At 44.5% G+C, this 24,006-nt stretch overlaps 1 protein-coding gene across 7 annotated transcripts in view; it reads right to left on the bottom strand.

Moving 5' to 3' along the window:
• Window positions 1-22,508, bottom strand: part of MICAL3 (microtubule associated monooxygenase, calponin and LIM domain containing 3) — a 163,057-nt gene extending 140,549 nt beyond the window's left edge. Inside the window, exon 1 of one of the 7 annotated variants that reach the window (XM_032107223.1) lies at window positions 22,195-22,508. The gene's annotated coding sequence lies outside the window, so the exon portion shown is untranslated. The remainder of the gene's footprint in view (window positions 1-22,194) is intronic. The other 6 variants (XM_032107224.1, XM_032107225.1, XM_032107227.1 and 3 more) reach the window with 6 other exon arrangements.
• Window positions 22,509-24,006: the final 1,498 nt, after the last annotated feature.

Below are 24,006 nucleotides of genomic sequence, written 5' to 3'. Positions count from 1 at the left end.
CATTTCCATAAATTAATTTACAAACAAATAACTCGGTGTGACCAGGAATTAAAACAAACACAACAACAACAAAAAAAAAGGCACACAGGAACAAGCAGGGAAGAAACAATCTGCAGTCAGACTGGCCGATATTAAAAAAGCACACCCGAGGGCATAGTGATTTCCAGGGAGGAAATCCACCCACTGGCAAACATCAGAACTAGATGGAGCACATGCTCTCATGCCAGAAGCAGAAGGTAACATAACTCCAATATGAACAAGTGCTTCACTCACTGCATATTGATCCTCAAATATCAACTGCAATTCAGTTCAAGTCTGTAACTCCTGTTATTGGACTATTTATTCACCAGTTTTCACTGTATGCTCATGCATTCATTTTTCCTGCCTCCATTTTTTTTTTTCACCCGTTGTAGCAGGACACCTTGAGAAAGCACCACAGGGTATGACTGTTGCCAGAACCAGAACAATACCAAAAATTGTTGTACTGTGCATTTCAGCGCAGCTCCCAGGACTGGCCAAGTTATATGAAATTCAGGCACTGATTAGTCATATAGTCTACATGTTTTTTTAAAGGCAGTAGTTGGGATGTTTGCAGGGAAGAACCCAAATTTAGTCCATACTCAAGGTCTGTGTCAATACATTGACAAAGCCACTACACAGCCATAAACACCATTTATTTCTTGGTTTTCTGAAAAAGAACACTTAATGTTACAAAATTACAAAAGGCCCTGGTTAATTAACTCAGGACTGCCCTGAGGAACAGAAGGCTTGAACAATAGAAACCTTCAGACAAAAAATGATAAAATACACACTGAAGCAACAGTTTAAAAAAAGATACTGTGAATGCTAAAAGATACTGTGAATGCTCCACTAGGCCAGTCCTCTGAAAAGGTCAAACACCTTCTAAAAACAAGAGTACAAAGAAAGAGACCATAACAGAGCAGAACACTGTATTCTTACTTTTCAAGTTATCTAGACTGCAGTAAAATAACAGAATTTATTTGTGCTCCCTCCTATGAATCAGGACTCTTTCAACACTTAAATCAGAATGATAATACCACCACCAAATATTTCAGAATCAAATACTGGAGGCTCTTGCTATATATGATTTTGTGAAAGGAACAGAAGTAGTTCATGGGGCACCATCAAGTGCGACAGACATTTCAGAAACACTAGAGGTGTCAAGGAAAGGCTTCAGGAACAACACTGTAGGTAGACAAATAAAACACACCATCCACTTCAGAAACAAACATTCTTGTGACTAACCTCCAAATTTTAGCAGGTCGGATTTTATAATGTATCTGTAAATCACCAATCTCTTAAAAACAAGCAAGCACAGAAGGGAGAGCCATCTTTGTCACAGAAGGGGCTCAATGCACACATCCCTAGAAATAACTCCCAGCATGCAGTCCAAGGAAACTGCCAACTTCCCTGCCAGCCACCCAAATTTTAAATTGCACAGTATATTAAAAAGGGTTTCCAGTTCACTTGAACAGCATTCACTTTCCCACAAGCAGCATTACCAGATTCGCCTACTTGGGGATGTAAACAGTAGTTCCCACTCAAAAAAGTCACCAGAGAAAGGAAGTACAATTAATATTTTCAGCAAGGGATAGTTATGCTTTAAAAAAAAACCCTAGGGTTCATGACTCTTTTGGGAAGGGACGAGAGGGTAGAAATTTTTATTTTGCCTTTTAATACTGTTCTACAAGTAGGCATTTGGACACACTGTATGTGCCAAGTGGCACAATTACAAGCTATCACAACTTTCCCAGGCCTGCATGTATTCACACCCACACTGGTATCTCGCAAGTCCATACCCCTATGTAAAAAGAGATGTAGGACTTCATTCGTACATGTATAAATATTCATTAGTTGCTATTTGTGCCCACAAACACACATATCACATCTGCAAGATAGCAAAAGGTTCCCTCTTCCTGTTCCTGGGATCAGTATATTAAGAGCCCTAGGTTCTTCTCCTAGCTGTGTCTGTGTTCATGAAGGTCAACTCCAGAACAAGAATGCTGCATTTCATTTATCTCCCTTCAGAAACTGAGGGGACAAAGCCTATTACCTGTTTGGTTAAAGGGCAGGAACACCTAGAGATGAAAGAATTTCAGTGTAATGTTAGATCAATAGTATTTTCACCACTTGAAAAGGTAAAGCTGCTTTCCTAGATAAGGACAGACTACAGACAGAAACCCTGCCATGCTGCAAATGCCTAATCTCACCTAGAGAGCAAAGTACAGGAGAAAGGCAGAAAAGCAGCCATTAATATCACACTCCTGAGTAGTACGGAGTAGGTACAGCATGGAGTCTACCTGGCTCGTGTGCAGGTGAAACAGGAAAGCAAGCTGGGTCCTTCCTCTCCAGTTTTGCTTCCTTTCAATTTCTCTTTAGGTGTTGTAAAGCTTAGTAACATTCAGACCCATCAGGGTTAGAACCTCTGATTTTTCTCCAGAATTTGTTTAAAGACTGCACTGACTCCACCTGGTTTACGCTCCTCCTTCACAAAGCAGGCAGGGCATCTTATTTCAAGTTGCTTTGCAGAGACACAAGAAACTCCATTCCTGAGGGTGGCTGCTCATCTTCGAGCAGTGAGACAGGTCACCTCCCTTCATTCTCTGAGTACAGCCAGGATTTAAGTCAATTCCATTCCAATGCCTCACATAAATCCTGGCATAATCTGCCCCTCCTTTTTACATGAAATCAGCATCCCAAGGCCCCACTACGGTAAAAGGTGCCCTCCTGAATTAGTGCCAAACCCTTTAAAGGAATCATAAAAGAGGCACTACATGGCAAGACATCTCAGCCTAACACAAATAGGTACTTAAATACCCACCTGAAAACTAACTTTACAAAAAAAACCCCACAAACAAACAGCTTTTTAGGGTTCCAACATTTCACCAGGCTGCTCTTAATCACCAATTAACAGGAGAATGCAGTCATGTTTTCAGTTATTAAAAGCTTCTTTTTTTTTCCCCACATATTCAGTAGTAATTAAGAATGAGCAAGTAGCATATATTTTGCTAGTAAAAATATTACGAGGCCATGTACAGGAAGAGGCAAATTTTACTATAAAAACAGTTGGTACAGGCAGAAGTGACAACATTCACAAGTGCCCAAGCACACCTGAAGCAGTTGGCAGAGCTAAGAGGAAAAGCAGACAGTAGCTAACAGAAAACTACATTAAGTACTGCTCCTTTTGATTCTCATCTGGGGCCCTGGAGACACAGAACAGTCAGAATACGAGCCTAGGAACCAAAACCCTGCATGGGAAAGGAATAATGGTCCAATAGAAATGGTGATTTTATGGCACCTCATCTAACCACTACATGTATTTTCTCCCCTTTATTAATTTGCATCTCTTGCCTCTTTCTTTCATAAAAGCTTGTAATACTTCTCTTGGAATATTCCTCCCTACGTCCTCCCAAATACACATATCAACAACTTTTCCTTGTCATTCACCACTAAATCCTCCTCCCTGACTAGCAATGCCATCATGGCAGTTATGGATCCCACAGTAAACCCACCCTGTTTCACCATCTTTTATTCCAACGAGGCTATTTTTAAACCCGGATCAGTTTCCTGATAAGACTCTGTGTGCTCTCAGACAGCTGTGCTGTGTGACAAGAGCAGGCAAAGAGGACACAGAACCCCAGGATTTAAAAACCAAGCGACTGAAGGGCAGGGGCCCTACCCAAGACATTCCTAAAAATCCTGTAATTGTTTTTCCTTTTGTATTTAGTTTTAGTGATGGCTTCTGTTGTTTGAGATCTGAAGAACCTGAGGGCCTTAAGGCTTGTCTACTGAAAAAGAATGCACTTCACTGCACAATGTAGTCATAGGAAAGCTGCATCTAAAGCCTGCTTAGAAAACAATGAACAATTGTCTTGATTTAGTATCTTCAGATCTGTAACTCCACTACTATCAATATTTAAACCAAGGGTAAAAAACAACTTCTCACAGCAAGCACTACATACTCACTTTATCCCAATGGCTCTGCAGCAACAAAGCTTAGCTAAGAAAAGTCCTGGTTCTAATACTGCTGCCATATCAGAAAAAGCAGGAAAATCGTTATATAAAGGAAAAGCAGAAGTCAAACAAGAAAGGAATTTTGTTTGTTTGTTTCTAGAGTTGCCTTTTTATTTAAGAAAACACAATGGAAAGCATAAAAACCTCAGAAGAATGAAGCAGACAACAGTGCCCTAAGGGAAAGAGAAAGAACACAGATGCTGTGCTCTAACAGCAGACAAGAGCTATTGGACTGTAGATCACCGAGTGCTGCAGAACCAAAGCCCCCCAAACCCAGAAGTATATATTTATGATTATACCTGGGCTGTCTTCTTAACAGCTGCCATGCTACAGCACACCTGCTAAGCGCCTATTTCATTCTGTCTGTGGGGTTTCCTAAGTTAATTTAACACCCACAAAAGAGAGTCAGCACATCTTGCAGGAGCCTGGAGATAGCAGCATTTACAAGATCACATACAAAGGTGACAAGCAGCAGCTATTACACTTCCATTGGAAAATCAAAATAGATCTCTGAACAAATGCAGGACATTTAAACTGCTTATCCCCCTAACAAAAGGGCCTCCCAGAAAATATTTTCCTAAATACCAGTCACACATGGATTGTTTCACTAGAGCACACATTCAAGGTCACTCAACCCCCCAAATCCTACTTTTTCAGCTAGCTGTTTTCTGTGGATCCTCAGACACAGGACCCTTGAAAGCTTTTTCTCTCTTCATAGCATCCTGTCCAAGCCCTAGCAAAGCCTGCTACATTTTCATTTTGCGGACTCCAGCATTAAGCAATGTTTCGTCCTACATTTACCCAAATTCTCTCTAACAGCAGGGCTATTTCATGGATTCCCCCAGCAGCCCTGCAAAAGCTCATGCCGTGTACCAGATGCTCACTCACCCAGAAGCTCGCAGCCTGCCACCAAGGGGAAAAAAAGGTGGGCAGCAGCTCTTAATTCTTCCATGTCTGGCTGAAGAGCATTCTCCCTCCTGCGTGCTGCATTCCGTAGAGCCACTGCAGTGCTCAGAGCGGGCAGACTTGCAGGAGCAGCTGGAAAACAGCTGTGCTCTCCTATACTGAGCAGAGGTGTCCATCCCAGAGCCAGGGTGGTTCCCTCTCAGCGAACCTATCCTCTATAACCCTCTTACTAGAGGGTGGGTCACACTGACAAGTGGCCATTGGAAGGTGGTAACCAGGGCAAGAGAGGACAATAAAGCCAGAAAAATTGCCAGCGTGTGTGTAGGAAGGGAAAAGAATAAGTGAAGCAAATAATGAGTGAAAAAATGGAGTCAGTATGCAAAGAAAATTATTTACTGAACAGACTATTCGTGCTGCTGACCTCAGTCCATTCCTCTCCAAGTTTTAACTCCTTACAGTCTGGGCTTTGCCTGGGAGAGGAGGTCACAGCTCATCTCCCCCACTGCCCTCCCATGAACCATTCTAGGATGCAACCACCAGATCCTGCAGGTGAGGCTCCAGCAACGCACTGCTGTTCTGTTTCACAGCTCTAGGAAGTTCTCACAAATCAGAACACACGTACCAAAAGCCTGGTTGGTCCATCATGTTTTCCTCCCATACCTGGCAAGAAAAGCCCCTCTAAACCCAGAGCTGAAGAGGGTGGACAGAGTTCATATCACCACCATTTCTAAGACCTTCACAGAAGGTAGCATTTTACTGCAGCACCTGAATATCATCAGGTTATAGAAAGTCGATGCATGCCAAACATTCTTTTCCACAACAAGGACTGCTGTATGCAAGTTAATCTCACACCCATGACCTTGTTCTTGCCACCTAAAGATTTTCCTGTCATAACAAACTCCACAGACACTGCACACATTTAACTGTGGCATAAGCTCCAATATGTCTCAGCAATTTGTATTTCACACAGCAGCAGCTATGCCATCAAATAGGAATAGTAATGTCTTTTGCATTGCTAGTTGGAGATACAGAACAATACAGTTTTTTATACCTGAAAAAAAAAAGTGTATTAAGTCATTACTGCATTTGAGAACAGGCTCACAGAATTTACTTGGCTCTCAGATGCCCTGATACTTATTAAAGATATTCTTTCCATATTGGAGCCTATGTGATGAAGCATGCAGCAAACCCCATCGATATCATGCAATATGCAATGTAACAACCCAGCATTTAATTCTCAGCACTGGAAACACCTTCTACCCCACACCACTGTAAAGAAACTTTTCTAAATACATAACAAAGCCCCTGACTTTGTAGACAGGTTGAAAGCTGCTCCTGTTCTTCTGTCATCTGTCAAAGGACTCCATTCAGTCAAGTCAGGAATTAACACTGAGCATTTCCAAGTGCCATTGCAGCAAACAAAGCACAATTCTAGTAAATAAGCCAACCTAGCTTCTTAAGCTAAGGCAGCTGTTAGAAGAACCAAGCTCAGCTACCCACTCTTGTGAATCATTTCCTGAATTGCTGTAATTAGCACAGCATTGTAAGGCAATTCATGCTCAAATCCAACAGAAGAAGTCAACGCTCATCTTAATTTACTATGTTAATCTCAAAGCACTCGATTCCTAGTCCATTTCGAGTCTTCCCTTCAAGATGCACCTCTGCTGTGACACCACCAAGAAAAGGAAGAACTGAGACCTGTGTGCAACAGGCACTGGCCTGCTGGGTCACATCTGACCTGTGCATTTTGAACCTACTTGGCCGTGTCCTTTCCTCTCTTTTCACAACCCTCTTTTTTTACTTTGATGTGTACTTCATGTTTCTGAAATTCTTTGCTTTCTCCAAAGTCTAGAACCAAAGCACTCTGCTCAACAGCTGAATGCACCGGCAGACAGCAACTGTGAGAGAGCATCGTGCCCAGAAATTACCATCACTGCTTGCATGAATGCTAAGAAGAATTCACCACTGTTTCCTACCATCAAAAAGTCTTGACTGCCTGGGATGTTTCCCTGTATACTGGCTGATCCCTACAGCTTTGTGAAACCTGTTAGCTTCTCTCACGCTTAGAGAGCCAGACTTTTGATATTATAAACCTTGAGCTCATTGAGAGTTTGATGAAGCATAAAATAAGCATACTTTAACAGTCAAATGAACAACAAAGGGCCTTTTGTGATAGCTGGAGAGTACAGGAATGGAGCAGCAAAGGAAACAGGACTTAGAAAAAGACAACTACTTAAATGTGGAGGTGACATCTTGCAACTTTTGATTAATCATTTGATTTATCAGTGACATGATATGATTTCAAATGAATACAATAACTTTAATTCTTGTCCTGACACAACCCATGTGAAAACTTCAGATCTAGAGAGAAAATTATATAAAAGTAGAATGGCTACAATGCTGGAGGAATACAACGTGATAAGGAAATCTGACCTCTGCAAAAACATTTTCTTTGAATTTTTTTGGCAGAGGGTAAACAGTAAAGTCCCCAGGTTTTTGGCACAAGGAAGGAAGACTTACAGAATGCTTCTCTTTAAAGAAGTAAATCTATTTTTCTTGCTTAATAGTACCTTACTGCTCCATGGGAGCTACAGTTCCAAGGTGACTAGCTCAAGATGAAGCTCACCTTAAGATGGCCGAATTCACCACAGGTGAAAACAACTCATCTTTTCATAGCAGAGAATGAAGGACGGTGCACAGCAGCCCCTGAAATAAAACATTTGGGTTTGGCAGTATTTCAGTTTGGGAACGTACACAATTTAAACTAGAGGAGTTCTGAGAAGGGAAAATATGAAGTAAACAAGCCATCTTTAACACAGTTTCAGCCAGCCTTGGAGAACAGAAGATACAAATGTATTTTTTTAATCTAGACTTTCAGAAGATCACTAAACATTTTAATTCCCTCCACCCTAACACTGCAGCATTTTAGAGGACTGTTGTTTCAGTAACTATTTAAAAATAAACTCTCCAGAGAGCAGATGGCACTAAAAACAAACCTCTCCAGACTGATGAGACATCTAGACAATGGTCCAGAAAAGGGCACATTAGCAGAAGAATTCTCCTAAGGAGGAAGCAAACATCTCAAGTGACACTCTGCAAGCAATTTAGCTGGTTTAGATGACAGCTGATACTATACCATTTCTAAATTAGCATTAACCACTTCCCCTCCAAGAAAAGGACACAGCAAACTGCACAGCTAACCCAACGCACAGGGCATGTCCTGGACACATTCCTTGTTCCTACTGGCTCATGGCTATTGCTACCAAAATGTGTAAGCAGCCCTACTATCACTGGAAAGTCCACAGCATGTTTAGATTCTGTTTATAAGCAGCAAGACAAATGACACAAGATCTGGAAGAAACCTGAAGTACCTGGAGTGAGGCACTGGCCTCCCAGGCTTACCAGGGAAACTAGACACAAAGGCTAACTCCAAACCAGTCTTCCTTTACAATCAGCACAGCAAGAGGCACAGCTCTAGAGAGTTCTGAATGGGAACCTTGCCTAATTAATGAATTAGTGATTTGGAGTAGGAAAGTGAATCATCAAAAGCACGGCACATTCTCCAAAGCTGTTTACCCTTCCTGACACAGAAAAACTGTATTAGACTTTCTCAAATGGAGCAGAAGCAGAACTCTGTTTATGCCAGATGGAGTACCATATACCATGTACACAGACTGCTATTAAACAAATTACTTTCTGCCACAAAAAGCCTAGTGAAAAATTGCTAGATTTGACTGTTTAAAGCAAGTCTCCCAGGCAAACACCTGCCCCCATTCCTCACGTCTGTGCATATCACCACAGAACAGAGTCTACTGTCCTCCCCTTCATTCCTTCAGTCACATAACCATGATGTTGGGAGTGCTGGAAGACACATCTCAACACAAGATCCAGAATAATCTATCCTATGGGTATCACTGGATGGATATCAATTGGGTTTGTGCTCTTTAACTGGGTTAGAATCAAATTTGCCTTCTGCTTGCCCTTAGATTCAATTCTTTAATGAACCCTGAAAAACAGGTAAGCAAGTGTTAAATGGAGCAAATCACTACAAGCTGCAGCATCTCACAAAATAGAGCAGAGTTTATATTGTCCTTTACACCAGACCCAACAAGACTTTTTAAACAGTTGTGTAAGCCTACACAACATATTTAGAAACACCAAGAGGAAGGCAAAAAGGGGCTCCTGACCATGCTGTTCAACCGGGGCAGTTCCATCAGGGTCATAAAGAGATAGAAATATTAGATAGGATTTGCACGGCCACAAGCACTTTTACTTGCATGGCAGAGATAAGATATGATCCCACAAAAATGCTGCTGTTCTGCCTACGCTTTCAGTGAGAGCTCTCTCCACAGACCCAGAGTAAAGAGATCTCAGGAATCTAAAGGGAGGTCACTGTAAAAGTTATGCTATCCATTGTCACTTCAGTTAAAAAGCTGCTTAGAAGACTAGAAGATTATACCCCAAGACTTCCTCAGACGCACCACCCAACGTTCATTCCAAAGCATCTTACAGCCATGAAAATAAAAGATATAAAGAAAAGCCTGAAAGAGATTTATTAGAAGCCTTCAATGCATTGCAGTGTCCTCTTCCCTCAACCACATCAGTCCCCAGCAAGCCTCGCCTCACTTCAAAGCACTGCATTTCCAGAGGAATTATTTCCAAACAGCAGGGCAGAGAGCAGTAATACAGAACAATTTTCCTGCTGGCCAAAGAGGAAGTTGATTCTGTAAATGGGCTATTTCCCAGATTTCAATTAAGCTGTGCAATCCTAATGCAGGAAAACGCAGCAAAAGACCCATAATGCAAGACAAATATTCCTGAACTGAGGTTGGAAACAGCACAGAAAACTGCAAGATTCTACCTTTGTTTTGTATCCTACAATAACATTTGAGATCATCAGTCTAAACCAGAACTCCAAAATGTAATATTGAGCAGAACAACAAAACACACCTTTTGCACAGAGACACTCCACCTCATGGGATGAGCTGACTGCTGGACAAGTGGCTCCAAGGAAAGAAGAGACACATCAAAAAGGCAAAATCACTCAAGGCAGATAAGCAGAGGCCTAATGATTCCACTGCCAAGCTGCTCTGGTTCAGTCAGCTCACGGCGGGTGAGAGCGTTACGAGCTTCTCTGAAGGCAGAAGATGAGGCAGCACCAGAGATCTATGGGACTCTTCTGCATGATGGTTGAAAAGCATCCATCTGCCACTCCTCCTTCAGCATGAACAAAGCAAAGAAATGCCACAACAAGGCTTTACTGAATGCCTCAAAGCAAGTAGCATTACCAGGTGAGGCTACCTGTCAAGTGCTCCACAGCATTTCACTCCAGGTGACAGTAGAAAAGGGCCAAGAAAATTAGCTTGTGTCTGTAGCTGTAGAACCCCAGATAGGAATGATTTTCAGTAAAAATGGTCATTGTTTTGAACAGTTGAATGTCAAGGAGAAATCCAGACAAAGTAAGGGCAGCCTAGACTAGTTTTAACCATGTGGCTAGACACAAAAGATCGTATCTCAAAGACACTGTGGAGAAAGAATGGAAAAGGTTAACATATAACAAGGATAAAGATCTGAGAAGAAAGAGATGACAGAATGAGGGAGACGGGAATGCAGTAAAAGGGTTTTCTTCACAATTTCCATACCTTTCTTCAGTGTCCCTTCTCAAAAATGAAAGGCAGTTTCTCATGTTCTCTATTGCAAAAACAACAGGTTCAGAACAGCTGATCTCTATCAGAGCAATCAAGTTTCTGTCTTCAGCAAAAAAACTATGCTGCTACTGCCCACCTTCAGCAGGAAAGTTATGAATTCCCTTAGGAAGTGTGGGATGAAATACATTCCTCTTTCCTGAAGCTGAAATAATTCTATTGTTAATTTACTGCTGTCTAGGAAAAGCAAGAATTTGTATTTCCTTTCTTAGCCTTACTGAATACTTTTGAATGGAGTAAATTTCAGTATCTAAAAAAAAAAAAGAAAGAAAAACATCCTTCAGTTTCCTCTTGCTACCAAGGCAAATAACTGCTGCTTGACTGAACTTTCAAAGGAGAAGAAAAAAGGAGGGGCCTCAGAACAGAGGCTGCCCACACAGGTGAGCAACCTCCCCTTCCTTAAATTGTTTCCCATATCTGGGCACTCCATTTCTATCACAAGCCACTCCATACATAAGAGTATCCCAGTGCCTCTTCAAACCAAGATGCAACACAGGCAGAATGAGAAGAGCCATGTCGGTCTACTGTTAATGCAAAGAAACCAAATGCTGTTAGAGCATTATCAATGCATTAATCCATACTCCAACTACCTCAACATTAGAAGGAATCCACAGGGACAGACAACAAATAATTCGTTGAAATTTAATTCATCGTGTGCCCCAAACACTCAGCTGAAATCCAAATGTTTTCACACCATTCACAAACACCATCTATGTGTCTACGTTCCTGGGTTTTCCTACATGCACTTTTCCCTTTCTCCCTCTCCCTTGTGCAATTACAATGTGAGATGCCATTCAGCTGGGGGAGGGAGGAGAAGAAAAGGAAGGAAAGGGTGGTGAGTTGATGTTCCTATGCTAGCTTACCTCTTGCTCCATCTCCACGGTTTTGGGCTCCCCTCCTAGTAAACAAACAGCACCTGCCTCTTGTATCCTATCACATCATTTCCAAACACCAGCACCAACACCGGCTCGGTATCGCTGCTACTTTATTTCCACCTCTCTAATTATGAGCAGCATCCGTGGAGCCGACATCGCAGTTACATCCTGCTATAGTCTGCTAAGGGTCAGGGCAGGTCTAGGCTCCAGTGCTGCTGGGAGACCTAAGAGAAGACCTGAGAACAAGCACAGCTCCCCCCAAGGGAGCTCATGTAAAATCCCCCATCCTTGGGCTGACCAGCGGGAACTGTTCCCTCCTCCCTTTTTTGGATGAAAGATGAGATTATCATTAGGATCTGCTGCAGTAAAAGCACTCGCCCAGGAAACCTCTCAGGGACCACATCCACATCAGGGGTATCTCAGCAACACAGTACCCAGGGAAAGCTGCCCTTAGCACCGTGTATTAGCACCACACATGTGTAAGAGCAGCCCGCAAGGCAGGTGTGTGCTTTGCTCCTGTGTGAGGACCCTGCACACAGCAGGGCAGCCACAGCTGCGCTGAGCTGGTGGCGTTTCTTCTTACTCCAGGTTGTTAAGACATAGATCAACTGGCAGAGAAAAGATTCCTGAAACATCAGACTGCAACAGCACATACAGGCTCTGCTGTTGCTCTCGTGGGCACTTTCCCGTGACACAGTCAGAGTGGAAGTTTCCTGCCTCTGCCAAGGACAGACAGCAGCAGCACAGACAGTTCTCCCTTCACCTGGAGCTACCCTGAGCACCACTCTGGGATTACACCAGCAGGACAGCCCCTGTGTTTGCAAAAGAGAAAAAACCCTAATCCATTCATGGATTACTTAAGTGACTGAGAAGTCATTTTGAAATCCTGCAAGAAAAGAGGAACGCATCCAAGTAAGGACCAGTTCTGCCTCAGCTTTCTCCAACAAGTGTCATCAGCTCTGCATTACCATGTGTACAACAGTAATTCTCGTTCACTCAGGGCAAAGTAACAGTGCTGGAGCCTTTATCAAGCAACCTGCACCTGCAAAATAACTGAGATTTCTCATGTGAGGCATGTTTGCAGGATATTTGAAACCCAGAAAGGGAAGAAAGCTCAGAACAAAATGTCATCCTGACCTCAACCAGCTGTGTTTAGGTTTAGACCAGGAATATACAGTTACATACTATTTACAGATCCTTTCTTAATACAAGAGATAGTCAGAAACAGGATTTGTATTCAAATTTATTGAGTATTGAAACTGAGATACATGTAGTTCAGCAGCAGCATAACTATTAGTTATTTCTTCTGCACAAATACTTAGAAATAACTGGTAAAAGAAAAATATTTATGGTTGTCCTGTAACACTTAAGAGGAGTTCCCTGACCATTAATTTAATAATTACAGCATTACCAACATCACCAATTAGCTGTAAGGTGCGCCTTCCAATTGTAATTTAAGACATGAATGAATACAAGTCCAGCACACCTAGTTAAGCCATCTACTTACACACAAGTATTTTAACAAGCTAAATACAAACATATCTCTTTTATTAACTGTAGTGTGACTTTTGCAGCTGCAGACGAATGTGCAGTGGACTTTTGGCTGGTTTAAAGGGGCACTGCCAACTTAAATCTAACTCTAAATCTAGTTTTGTCTAAGTAAGCTTTCACAGACTGTCAGACCAGCAGAAATATTCCCATGATTGAAGAATTTAATTCCCATGCAGTGAGTTATTTTTACTGAAAATCCTTGCAGTGCAACCAACCCAAATATAAGTACTGAAAATGTGACAGTGAGAAATAAATAGAATAAGTACATTATAAAAAAATACAGAAAGAAGTATTAGCATAACTATTGGTAAGAGTAGTCTATTTCAAGTAAGTGCATAGTCACACAAAGAAAATCTTGTTTATTAGATTCTTCAAAGCTCAGTTACCTTGTATATTTCAAAGTTTCTAGCTAAAAGGAGCCTAATGGATTATCAGTTTCTGTATATCCAACTTGTGCAGTGAGAGGCCATTTATTTGCTCAGCTTGCCGTAAGTCCACTGCACTAGCACAGACAAAGTTCATTGAAAGTGCAGAATAACCAAGAACACCAATTTTGAGTCTAACACTCAAAGATTTCCCATAGATTCTTCATTTTGTTCAACTTTCAAAGCAGCACAACAGGACCAACAAAGGAAGCAGCATTTTTTGCCGGGTCAGACTTAACAGTAACTTTTACTGAGACGGAGGAATCCTTTCCAAGCGCTCTAGAGCACCAACCTTAAATGGATCACTGCACGAGGTAATTGAGGACTCCTTCAGAATATGGAATTAAGTCATTGCAGTGAATGGATAAGCAGGTTTGTATTATTACAGAAGAAGAAAACCTATGTTTAGAAGCACCTCCCCTTGTTAAGTACTAAACACCATTAAACGCATCTGAGGACAACAGCCTGCAGAGATTAAGAATGAACCATAACACAATAAATAAAGGAGCACAGGCACACGTATTATAACTCCTCGTAATGAACTTATCTAGAAGGACAATAAAAAGGCTAAAGGCAAGACGAGCAGCAGCCTGTGTGAGCTGCGGGCGGTCTATGCCATGCCTCACGTAGAGGTGCCGTGAGCTCCGTGTGACGGAAGCACCGGCAGCACTTTATGACCCTGTGGCGGCCACGGCCGCGGTTCCCGGGCGGTGCGAGGCACCCGCACGGCGCCCTCGGCGATAAGGCCGAGCTCCAGCAGCAGCGCCCGCCCGGCAGCGCGGGCGGACCCGCACGGCGCCCGCCGCTCCTCCGCCCGGCCCGGGATCGCCCGGCGCCCCCGGCTGAGCCACCCCACTGCGGCTCGGGGTCCGCCCCGTTCCTGCCCGGCGCCGAGCCGTGTAACCGGGTCACGGAGCCGGCACGGACCGGCGGCGGGGCTCGCGTTCCGCGGCGGTGCCCGCCGCCCCGTGCCAGCCCCGGCCGCTGCCACCGCTCCGAGCGCCGGGGCCGCTCCCCGCGCGGTGCCGAGGCGCGAGGGGCATCCTCCGCCGCTGCCCCCGCCCAACCTGCCGCCCCGCAGCCCTCCCGCCCCGCCGCGGGCACTTGCCTTCGCCTCATGCCGCTGCTCGGGGGCGGCGGAGCGGGGCTGCGGCTGGAGCGGGGCTGGAGCGGGGCTGGAGCGGAGCGGGACCTGCCCCTCCCTGCCCGCCGCGGGAGGGGCGGGAGCAGCGGCGCGCGCGCACCTTGGCAGCTCGCGCTGCCGCTGCCCCGCCCACCGCCCACCGCGCGGGCAAAGCCCCCTGCCCCGCCCGTCCCTTCGAGCGGCGCACCGGGAAAAGGGGAGGGGCGGCGGAGAGCGGCGGCTCCACAGCCGCTGGGCACGCGGTGAAGAGGGGGGACAAGGGGAGGAGAGCGAAGGCAAAGGGAAAGCAACAGGTGTGGCGGAGAACGGGCACTGTCCCCAGCTCGGTTCTCCCCCTACAGCCCCTCCGCGCTGCCGCTGCTCCCCCGCCCCCTGTGGCAGTGGTACGCTCCCACTGCTCGAATTGCAACAGGCCGGGCGGGGATTGGCGGAGATCAAAAAAAGGGGCGGGGCGAGGCAGCGACCGTTTAAAGCGCCCCCGGGCGGGGAGGTGTGCGTGCCTCGGGAGCGCGCCCCGCGCCACGGGAGCGCGCCCCGGGACGCGCTGATGGAGCGATGGCACCGCAGGAAGCGGCGGGAGGAAGGCGGCAAACAAATCAGATCTAAAAGCGGCCGCAGAGACGCTTGTAAAGTCGTAATGAGAAAAGCCCGAATATATTTGCGGGTCGGGGGCGGCTGGGGAGAAGCTCGCACCGGTGGTCATAGCAGCTCGTCCCGTTTGGATCCCGATGCGCTCGGGAAAAGAAAAGGCTCCTTGCCCCTGCGCTCGGGAAGATGAGCAGCGTTGCAGCAGGTGGATGCTGCTGCCATCATCCTTGTCTCCTGCTAATCAACCCAGCTTGGGAGCCCCAAAATATTGACTAATCCCTCAGGTTGCACCGAGGTGACAGTGCTGGTACTGGCTGGGCAGGGAAATGAGCCAGCCCTGGTCTTCAAGGAAGCACTGAGAGGAGCCCAGAAATGTCCTACTAAAGCCACACAGCCTTCCAACCCTCCCTTAAGAGAAGTTTTGATCTCCATAGCATATTAGAGATTTTGGCATGAAAAGCAGTCGGGTATTGTAATAACACACGATAAAACACCAAGCAGATATCATTCATAAGAGATGTATAAAATGAGTTAATGATATAGCTGAGCAAATTCTTACTACAGTATGACAAATATCAGCCAGAAGTGCACAATTCCCAATTCACTATCTATATCCATGACTGAGAACAGATGGAGGAAAGCCTTTAGCTGATCTAAACTTGGCTCAACCCACCCTGTTTACTGATGGAGTTTCCATGAGCAGAGAAATTAGAGCTACTGGTTGCAATCACCACAGAACCTCAGCCTGCTGATTCAGCTTACATGTTGGAAAATCTGGCAAGGACACCTGTCCTTACCTGAGCAGAGGCAAAGTCATGCCCATACAAGCACCAAAGGGTGGCAAGGGCTCCGGACAGGGGATATTCCCCCTTGGAAGTCACTAAAGGTCACCGACAGAGCAGCTCTTCGCAGGGGAAGGCAGCAGCTTCCATTGTCTGTTCAAAACCTGTATCTGTAGGTGCCCTCCTCTGCCAAGATGCAGGTTGGGGGTGTGTTGGTTATTGAAAGCTGAAAGCAGACAGAGGAGTGGGTTTACATACAGTGATACAGGAGATGTTTCAAAGTGCTCTCCCAGGGCCCAGCTCGCACAGTGTTTGCACTGGTTACTGGCTGAGCACTCTGAACAGTCAGGAGGAGAGCTGGCAAGTTGAACAGTAATCTTTGTAAAGAGCTAATAAGGACCCAAACAATTCCCATTAGGGAACTGAAGAACCATCTGCACTCTAGCATGAGGCTGCCTATGGCATCCACAGCAAGACTTGTATGTCTTGGCTCGATATTTTGGAATCCAGCACCAGAGAGGCTTAGTCATATGACAGGGTTATTTGCATCGTTATGCTGCCGGGTTCCCAGAGAAGTTTTCACAATGCGCTGTAAGAGGAAGGGTTTAAACAAGTAGAACTGAAGCAGAAACAAAGGACTGTACTGCCTCTGCATGTCCCTTGTCACTGCGTGCACGTGGTCTGCAGAGTGGGAGGAGGGTGGCAGGCAGTACTGTACAGAACTTTGGGCTAATAAAGCACACTCACAAAAACTGCAACATCAGTACAAAATGGGCTATTTTGCAATACAAAAACAAGCTAAGACAGCTGAAATCCTGCATCGCAGCTTAGTAGAAGCCTGATGTTCCAGGCTGGTGATGGGCAAGGCAAGCCCAGCACTCTATCTCCCTTGAGGATTTTACAGAACTGCTGGTTTGCGCTGGACTAGGGAACAGTCACCTCGCCCCAGCCAGGCAGTGATTGATTCCCTGTGAATTCGTGCCTGCAGGCACTGTAAAACTGGGTGTTGGCACTCCAGAAGTGACCACTGGTAAGCAGAGCAGCTGTTGAGGAAGCAGTTCCAAACCAACCCAGGGAAAAGTATTGTGGTTCCAGACTGAGCTTTTTAAAGGAGGTGAGCTGCTACCACTCAAAATAATGTCAGAGTATGGCACAGTGTCCTATTTTCAAAAGTCTATATAGAAAAATAAGGCCTGACTTTTTCATGTATTCTGTTTCTAAGAGGAATTATTGAATGCTTGTAAGGGCCAGGTGCTACTCCCAGTCAAACAAGGAGTGTAACAAGGAAGGCAAGTTACAGAAGAAAATTCGAGAAAATTTTGGTGTCTCTATAAAATCAAAGCTATTTTCACTGTAAAAATAGCCAAGGAATCTTAAATTCTATTTTGACAACCTTCCAAAGTTCAGGACTTGCCAGGTGCTTGCTCCTGTGGGAATTTGTAATCACTTTAAACCAAGGGCAGCAAATTCCACTGGAAGCATACTGTCCCAGAGCAGTCAGTCCCTACATCTGGAAATAGGAAGTAAAAACACAGCAAGTGGATTTTCAAACGAGGAGATGATCACCAAATTACAGCGCTGGAAGGGACACTGAGAGGTCATCTAACTTCATCCCTGTGAAAGCATCTCTGTCCCATCTGTTTTACCTCTTAAAGACCTCCCCAGTGTAGGCACCACAGTCTTATCCAGGAAAGATGTTCTCTTCTCATGATTCACTCTTTTTGCCTTTAGAAAGTTTCCCCTAACGATCAGCCTGCATCTGTTTTACCATAATGTACATGTACTTCTCATCCTCCCCAATAGAGACAAAGAAAACATTCGTTCCTCTTGCTCCTGCCACAGCCTTTTAGATGCATGAAGATTTCTCATGTCACTTACTACATTCCCCAGAATTAAAACTCCATTTTTTCTCACCTGTCCTCCTAGTTCAGATTGAGTGAGGCTCTGCTGATCCATGGTGTTCCCCTCTGGAGGCTCTCACTTTAATCCATGTCTTTCCTGAATTTCTCTGTGCAGGAACAGCATACAGCGTGTTCCCAGCTGCGGCCTTATCAGTATGATGCAGAATGGAAGGAGCACTTGGTGTGTCCTGCAATCATCCCTCCTGTTTATACATTTTAGTGTGACATTTACAGTGACAGAGGATTTTTTTGTTTGTTTTTTGCTTCCCACATACGTGGCAGTATTTGTAAAAGTCAAGGCCATAACATGAAACCAAACTGCCACTGAAGCCCCTGAAATGCTCTCCATTAACAGGAACTCTTTTCTCCTGTCTACAAGTGTTTCTCTTAGAAGTCACTGCATCTGAATTGCCATCTGCTGTAAGCAACTGAATTGGGATCTTGATGAGTTATAGCCTTGTTTTCTCATGCTCACACTTACTTGGACAGCTAAACCCTTTTTTTTTTAATGTAAAAGTAATCTGTGTACGAATGAGCTGCTAAGCACTTCCAAAAGAAGAACTGTTTTCAGAAGAAACTGAAGGACTAGTCTAGTCTACAGAGGTCTTAAAATTTGCTCTCTTCTGCAACTGTTAGCAGGAAGACTTGTCCAATTCTGGAGCACTGACTTCCTAAGCAAGAACACAAGCATTCAATCTGTGGTTCAAATGCAAGGCAGAAGTCACTAAGCATTCTCCTGATGCAAGTGATTATTCACTGCATAGGCATTTGAATAGCTGTAATATTTATGAAATGATGTATTCAACCCCTTCCACCACCTCTGAACACACATGCACACCCTAACCCGGACCGATGTTGTGTGCTGAGGTGGGAGCTGAGTTTCAAATGAATTGCTGGTGGTGTTTGTTTGCAAGAAAACAAATACAAGTCTAATTCACTTGAAAAAAACTTTCTCTTGGCTCACTAAGTAGAAACTGTAGGTAAAAACTTCTGCAGTTGAAAAGGAAAATGAAAAGCCAGCTTCTCAGGCCAGTGAGTTTTGATCACGTAGATCAACGTTTCTAACCCTTCACACTGAAAAGATAAGTGTTCTGATAGGAACTAATAAGGAAGTTTTCTCTGGGGCTACATGCAAATCTGCTGAGTGTTCAGTATAGACTTTAGCATTTGGAACTATTTTAAGAATAAGAGAGGCTCTGGGTCTGTGCATATACACTGCAGACAATTTCACTGCTCACAGATTTTGCCAAGCAGTAAAATATAAAGTTGCAGCTGGGTTTGCTGCTATGACTCAGGACCGTGGGCATACGAGAAGCTAAAGAGAAGCAGACAACTTTCACTTCACTATACTGTAACATTTTAAGCAGAATTAACCCAAACCAAAGGCTACACAAGTGCAGAAAACTCTCGCCCAAAATGGTACATTATGCTAAGGGCTGGGAAGAGTAGCCCGGCTGAGTTTCACTTCATGCTTTAGGAACAACACTTCAAGTGTGTAAAGAGGTGTGAGGTCATCCAAAGCAGTCAGACAAGTGCTTGTCAAGGAAGAAAATTTAGATATGCAAGAACACCATACTCAGATGAAGTACTACTAGACAGCTGGCCTACAATTAATACATTAACCAAAAAATCACAAGCACAGCATTTCCTGTACTCAGACAGTCCCCGAGAAGGACCAGAGGGAAGGGATTCAGATGTACCTTGGTGAAATGTAATGGCAACTCCTGCAAGGTCATCATTGAGGCACTTCATTGGTTCTTCATCTAATTTGGGCTATACAAGTTCCTGACAAGAGCTGCCTGTAAAGCTGAGACTGGTTTACTCCACGTAGCACGCATTCAGGTCTGAAAGGCACGTTTACTATTTGGAGTTTGGATTAAGGGAGAGCCTGAGCTATGTTTTCTATGCTTGTTGTTAAAGCAACAGCTTTTTACTCCTTTAATGAAGTGGACAGAGCATCTCCCTTGTGGTGTTGCCTAGAAATAACTGACAGCCCCAAATCTCAAACAGATTTGGAAGTTTCCTTCAAACTTTTAACAATGGCTAGGTTCTCTTTAGCAAAAGGCTGTGTTGTCCTGGTTGAGAAGCTTATTGCTTTACTAGAGCTACTGGGACTGTTCTTTGACAAGCTATAAAAAAGACTCTACCTATGTGCAATCCAAATTCATCCCTGTTTAGAGAAGTATTAATAAAAAGGGAAAAGTAAATCAATGAGGTCACTTTATTGATCTTGAGAACGTGGAACTACTATTAATAAAACATGTTGATGTTGTTTTATGGATAGGTCAAAGTCCTGGTAAGGGTGTGTTTGCCATTCTAATTTTTGTGCAGTTTCATCAACAAAGTATTTGCTATTGCAGTATTGTAGTTATTCATCTCCTGTTTTCCTCCCCCACAGCCAGAACATCTGCTAAACGTTTCTGAATCCGAGCTTGTTGGGATAGGGCCCATTACTTTTCCATATTTATGAACTGTGTGGTACACTGGCACTCATTCAGCAGCCTGCTTCCCAAGGCTCATGCGCGAATGACATCAGCCGCTGTGGGTTTGTGTGCAGGAGATCCACATGTGCAGGGGTCACACAGGGGGCTGCAAATCTGCTGGCGTCCAGAAGTACTTGAACTACCCTGCTGCCCAGGAACAGAACTATCGACTGACATTTGAGTGATGCAGGGATGAGGAAGAGGAACAAGAGGTATTTATGCCGTCCTCTGGAATGGTGATGGAGAGTAATGGGCTAAAATTGAATGAAAAGAGTTGTATCTGACTCCAGAAATATCATCAAAATATTTTTCATTTAGGTCAAAGAGGCCAATAAACAAAAGCTACTATGCTTGTGTTAGTTGTAACAGGCAGGACAAAGCAGAACACAGGACTGGTTCTGGGGATGGAAAAAGGAACACATAATTAATTTCTGACTTCTGTTTTCCCTCTGTAGTAGCCCAGCCTGTCATGCCAACACTCGCACAGGCACAGCTTTATGCTATTTACACGCTGAGGGGAGTGTGCTGTGCTGCTGCTGTGCAGGGCCCTCACACATGTGACTCCCATCACACGAACAGAAGCTCTGCTCACAAGCTGCCCTTGTGTGCCTGGGCTGAGTGGACCTGTCCCTGTTTGCCTTCCCAGCTGCCTTGCAAACAGTGCCTTTCCAAAGTCGAGGATGGAGGATTTTCAAACCTCGTGAGAAACAACGTACCCCCATCTCTCAGCTGTGAGAGCCCCGAGGACCATTTGTCTGCCTAAATGCATGCCAGCGACAGACCCCAAGCACAATCACAGCCTAATAGTCTTAATGAGATTACAGCTAGAGATGCCCCAGTGCTGCCGTCTGACTAAGGAACAGAACAAGCACCAAATTCATCTGGAGAAAAAAAAATATCTCCTTGGTTTTCATGTGAGCAGGCTGCAGGTTGATCAGGATTTCAGATCTGTGGTGTACAACCTTTGATTTCTTTTCCTTTAAAATTCCCTATAATTTTTTATGGTTTTGCATTGCCTTTTTTTTGCATTGCATTTCTTTACAAAGCAATGTGTTCTTTTCACAGATGTCTTAAGTTTCACTAATATTTTTCAGGACATGATTTAAACCCGATGATCACACTGCTCAGTAACATGACTACATTTATAGATGCCTATTGTTAGCCGTGCTAGATTGATCTCACCCATGGCTACTGTCTGTATGCTTGACTGTGACACCCATGTGCTACGGGGGAACGTGGTGGATCTTTGCCAGTATAATAAGTCCTTTTATCAGCAGTTTATCTGGAGCATCTGTTTGTCTCATCAGAATGAAATTGCTTGTAACTCTATCCTACACAGGGCAAATACTCTTTCTGCACCTGTTCAAGCACTTGATTTACTTACTGCTTAAATTCTTAATCTCAACAAAAACAAATAAGTCAGCTTGTACAACAAAGACTCGTGAATTAAATGGAAAAGCTGATATAGGAACATATCAGCTGGCTAGAGCATAAAACCTGGTATAAGGTACAGATTGTGCAGTGCTCACTGCAAACTGCAGATCCTGCCCTGCAGATCTCATCGAGCTTCCTGCAAAAAACCTGCTGCTAAAGGCAAGGCTGCAGCTCCTGCAGGAATTCATGCCTAGGACAAAAAGGCAGTCATAGTGCATCCACGGATTTTGCATGAAGCCTAGAGCTAGCACAAAGGAAAATTCCTCCCCTTAGACACAAGAAACCCCAGAATTTACTAGTCAATGACAAACAATAAATAACATTTGCAGCAGAAGGTAGGAGAGGCTGGCTGGGTCAGTACTCACAGAGCGAGGCTGCGGGAATGACCTTCTTCTCACATGAGTCAACTCCTCTCCGACAGGTGCTCACAGCTCGCCCGCCTCTGCAGGGGCAGGCACCTAAATTAGAGCCCCCTGGCCACTCCTCGTGCCCTGCCTCCACACGGGTTTCTCTTTGGAGGGCTCCTACCAGCAGTATTCTCCTTCTCTACGCTCGCGAGGTAAAGCCAAAATTTAAAAGAAATGGGATCTCGGATGCAAATCTCCTTGTGTGAGTCTTTGCCAAAGCATCTCGCCGAGTCTCGAGTCTCGAGGAGGCTGTGTGATGATGGGTCTGGCTGCCAAGTCGTCACTGTTGCCACAGTAACGGAGCAGTGGTCCCCTGTGGCTTGCTAAGGGAGCGGCAATGGGAGCACAGAATGGATGCATTGCCTCCTCCTTCGAGGATTCCTCTGACCTGGGTAATCCACACATTTCTTTAAAAAGGCTGTTTTATACAGAAGGTATTTCCCTCACACCCCCCATACACCCCCCTCCCGCCTTGGTTACTCCACTCACAGAGCTCTACAGCATCTTAAATCTCGTTTCTGTGGTATAGGAAAGCTGGCATCACCCCCAGAGAGACGCTGGCTTCCCCTGGGAAATACAATGACTTGTGAAAAGAGGAATAAAGAAACGTTGTTTTGGTAAATATCTGACCATGAGCACACGCTCACCAGTGTTTGAAGAAGTGCTGGGACGGCGCGATATGATCTTGTCTTTGTGAGCAGGTGAATGAGCAGTTGAGACAGCAAGAGGGGATTTCTCTGCCAACCGTTTCTCTGCCAACACGACCGAGCACAAGTGTGTCTGAGAGGCCCTGTTACAGCTACGGGGAAGCTCAGGGCCCGCTGAATTCCTTTGTTCCTGTCCCCTCAACTGAAAAGTCTTGGCGCTGCCAGTTCTGAGCCTTAATATCGCTGCTTTCTACTTATTTTTATTATAACATTGACATAAACATTAGCAGCAATGTTAGGCAGGACAGTCCACCACAGTGGAGACCTACAGACTCTGAGCTGTAGTCAGAAAAGCAGCCAAGACTGCAGAAGCAGGCGTTATTTTGCTGGACAATGAACAATTCAGCCTTGTTTGGGAAAGCAACTCCTTGGATAGTTAAATAATACCACTTGTTTATGAGACAGACTATTTATCTCATCTTCTTTATAAAATGTTGCTAATGGTTCTTTGTTGCTTTCCTTATTATTCTCTCTTAAAGCCAAGTGCTTCTTTTAAGGTAATGGATTTCCTCTCTCAGGATGCCAGTAACAAACACAGCTCTGTGTGCACGTAGGTGGTGTGGACAAAAACAAACACAGAGAAGTAAAACCCACACATTTGCTTTCTTAACGAACTTTCCTGTCCTCACTTTCAACCCAGGTTGTTTGGGCAATCTGTGACAGTGGCTCATCCCAACTTGCTAGGTAGGGACAGGCCTCCAGGTGCCAAAATCCAGACATTAAAGATCCCATCATGCCAAGGGGTTAAGTGCCTTTTTGCTCCACTATAATCTGCAGCATCAGAGATGGGACTAGGTAAGCACAGCAGTATCAGCCAGAAGGGCTAAAAAGAATTGAACTAGATAATAAAAGCTGTGAGCAGGCTAAAAAAAATCTCAAGTGTTAAAAGCAGTAAAAATTCTAATCTCTTTACTTATCTTTGCCTCTGCCTTCAGACTGAGTTTCCCAGCTTTTCTCCAACATACTATGAGGATTAGAATTTAATTTGATTTAGAAAAAACCTTCCATTTCTCCTATGTTTACAGGAATCTTCAATGTGGGACTTGGAGAGCATCACCAAACA

The sequence above is a fragment of the Corvus moneduloides genome, chromosome 4, assembly GCF_009650955.1.
Source record: "Corvus moneduloides isolate bCorMon1 chromosome 4, bCorMon1.pri, whole genome shotgun sequence".
NCBI lineage: Eukaryota > Metazoa > Chordata > Aves > Passeriformes > Corvidae > Corvus > Corvus moneduloides.
Note: the sequence above shows the minus strand (reverse complement) of the source record. Positions and strands in the feature narration are given on the sequence as shown.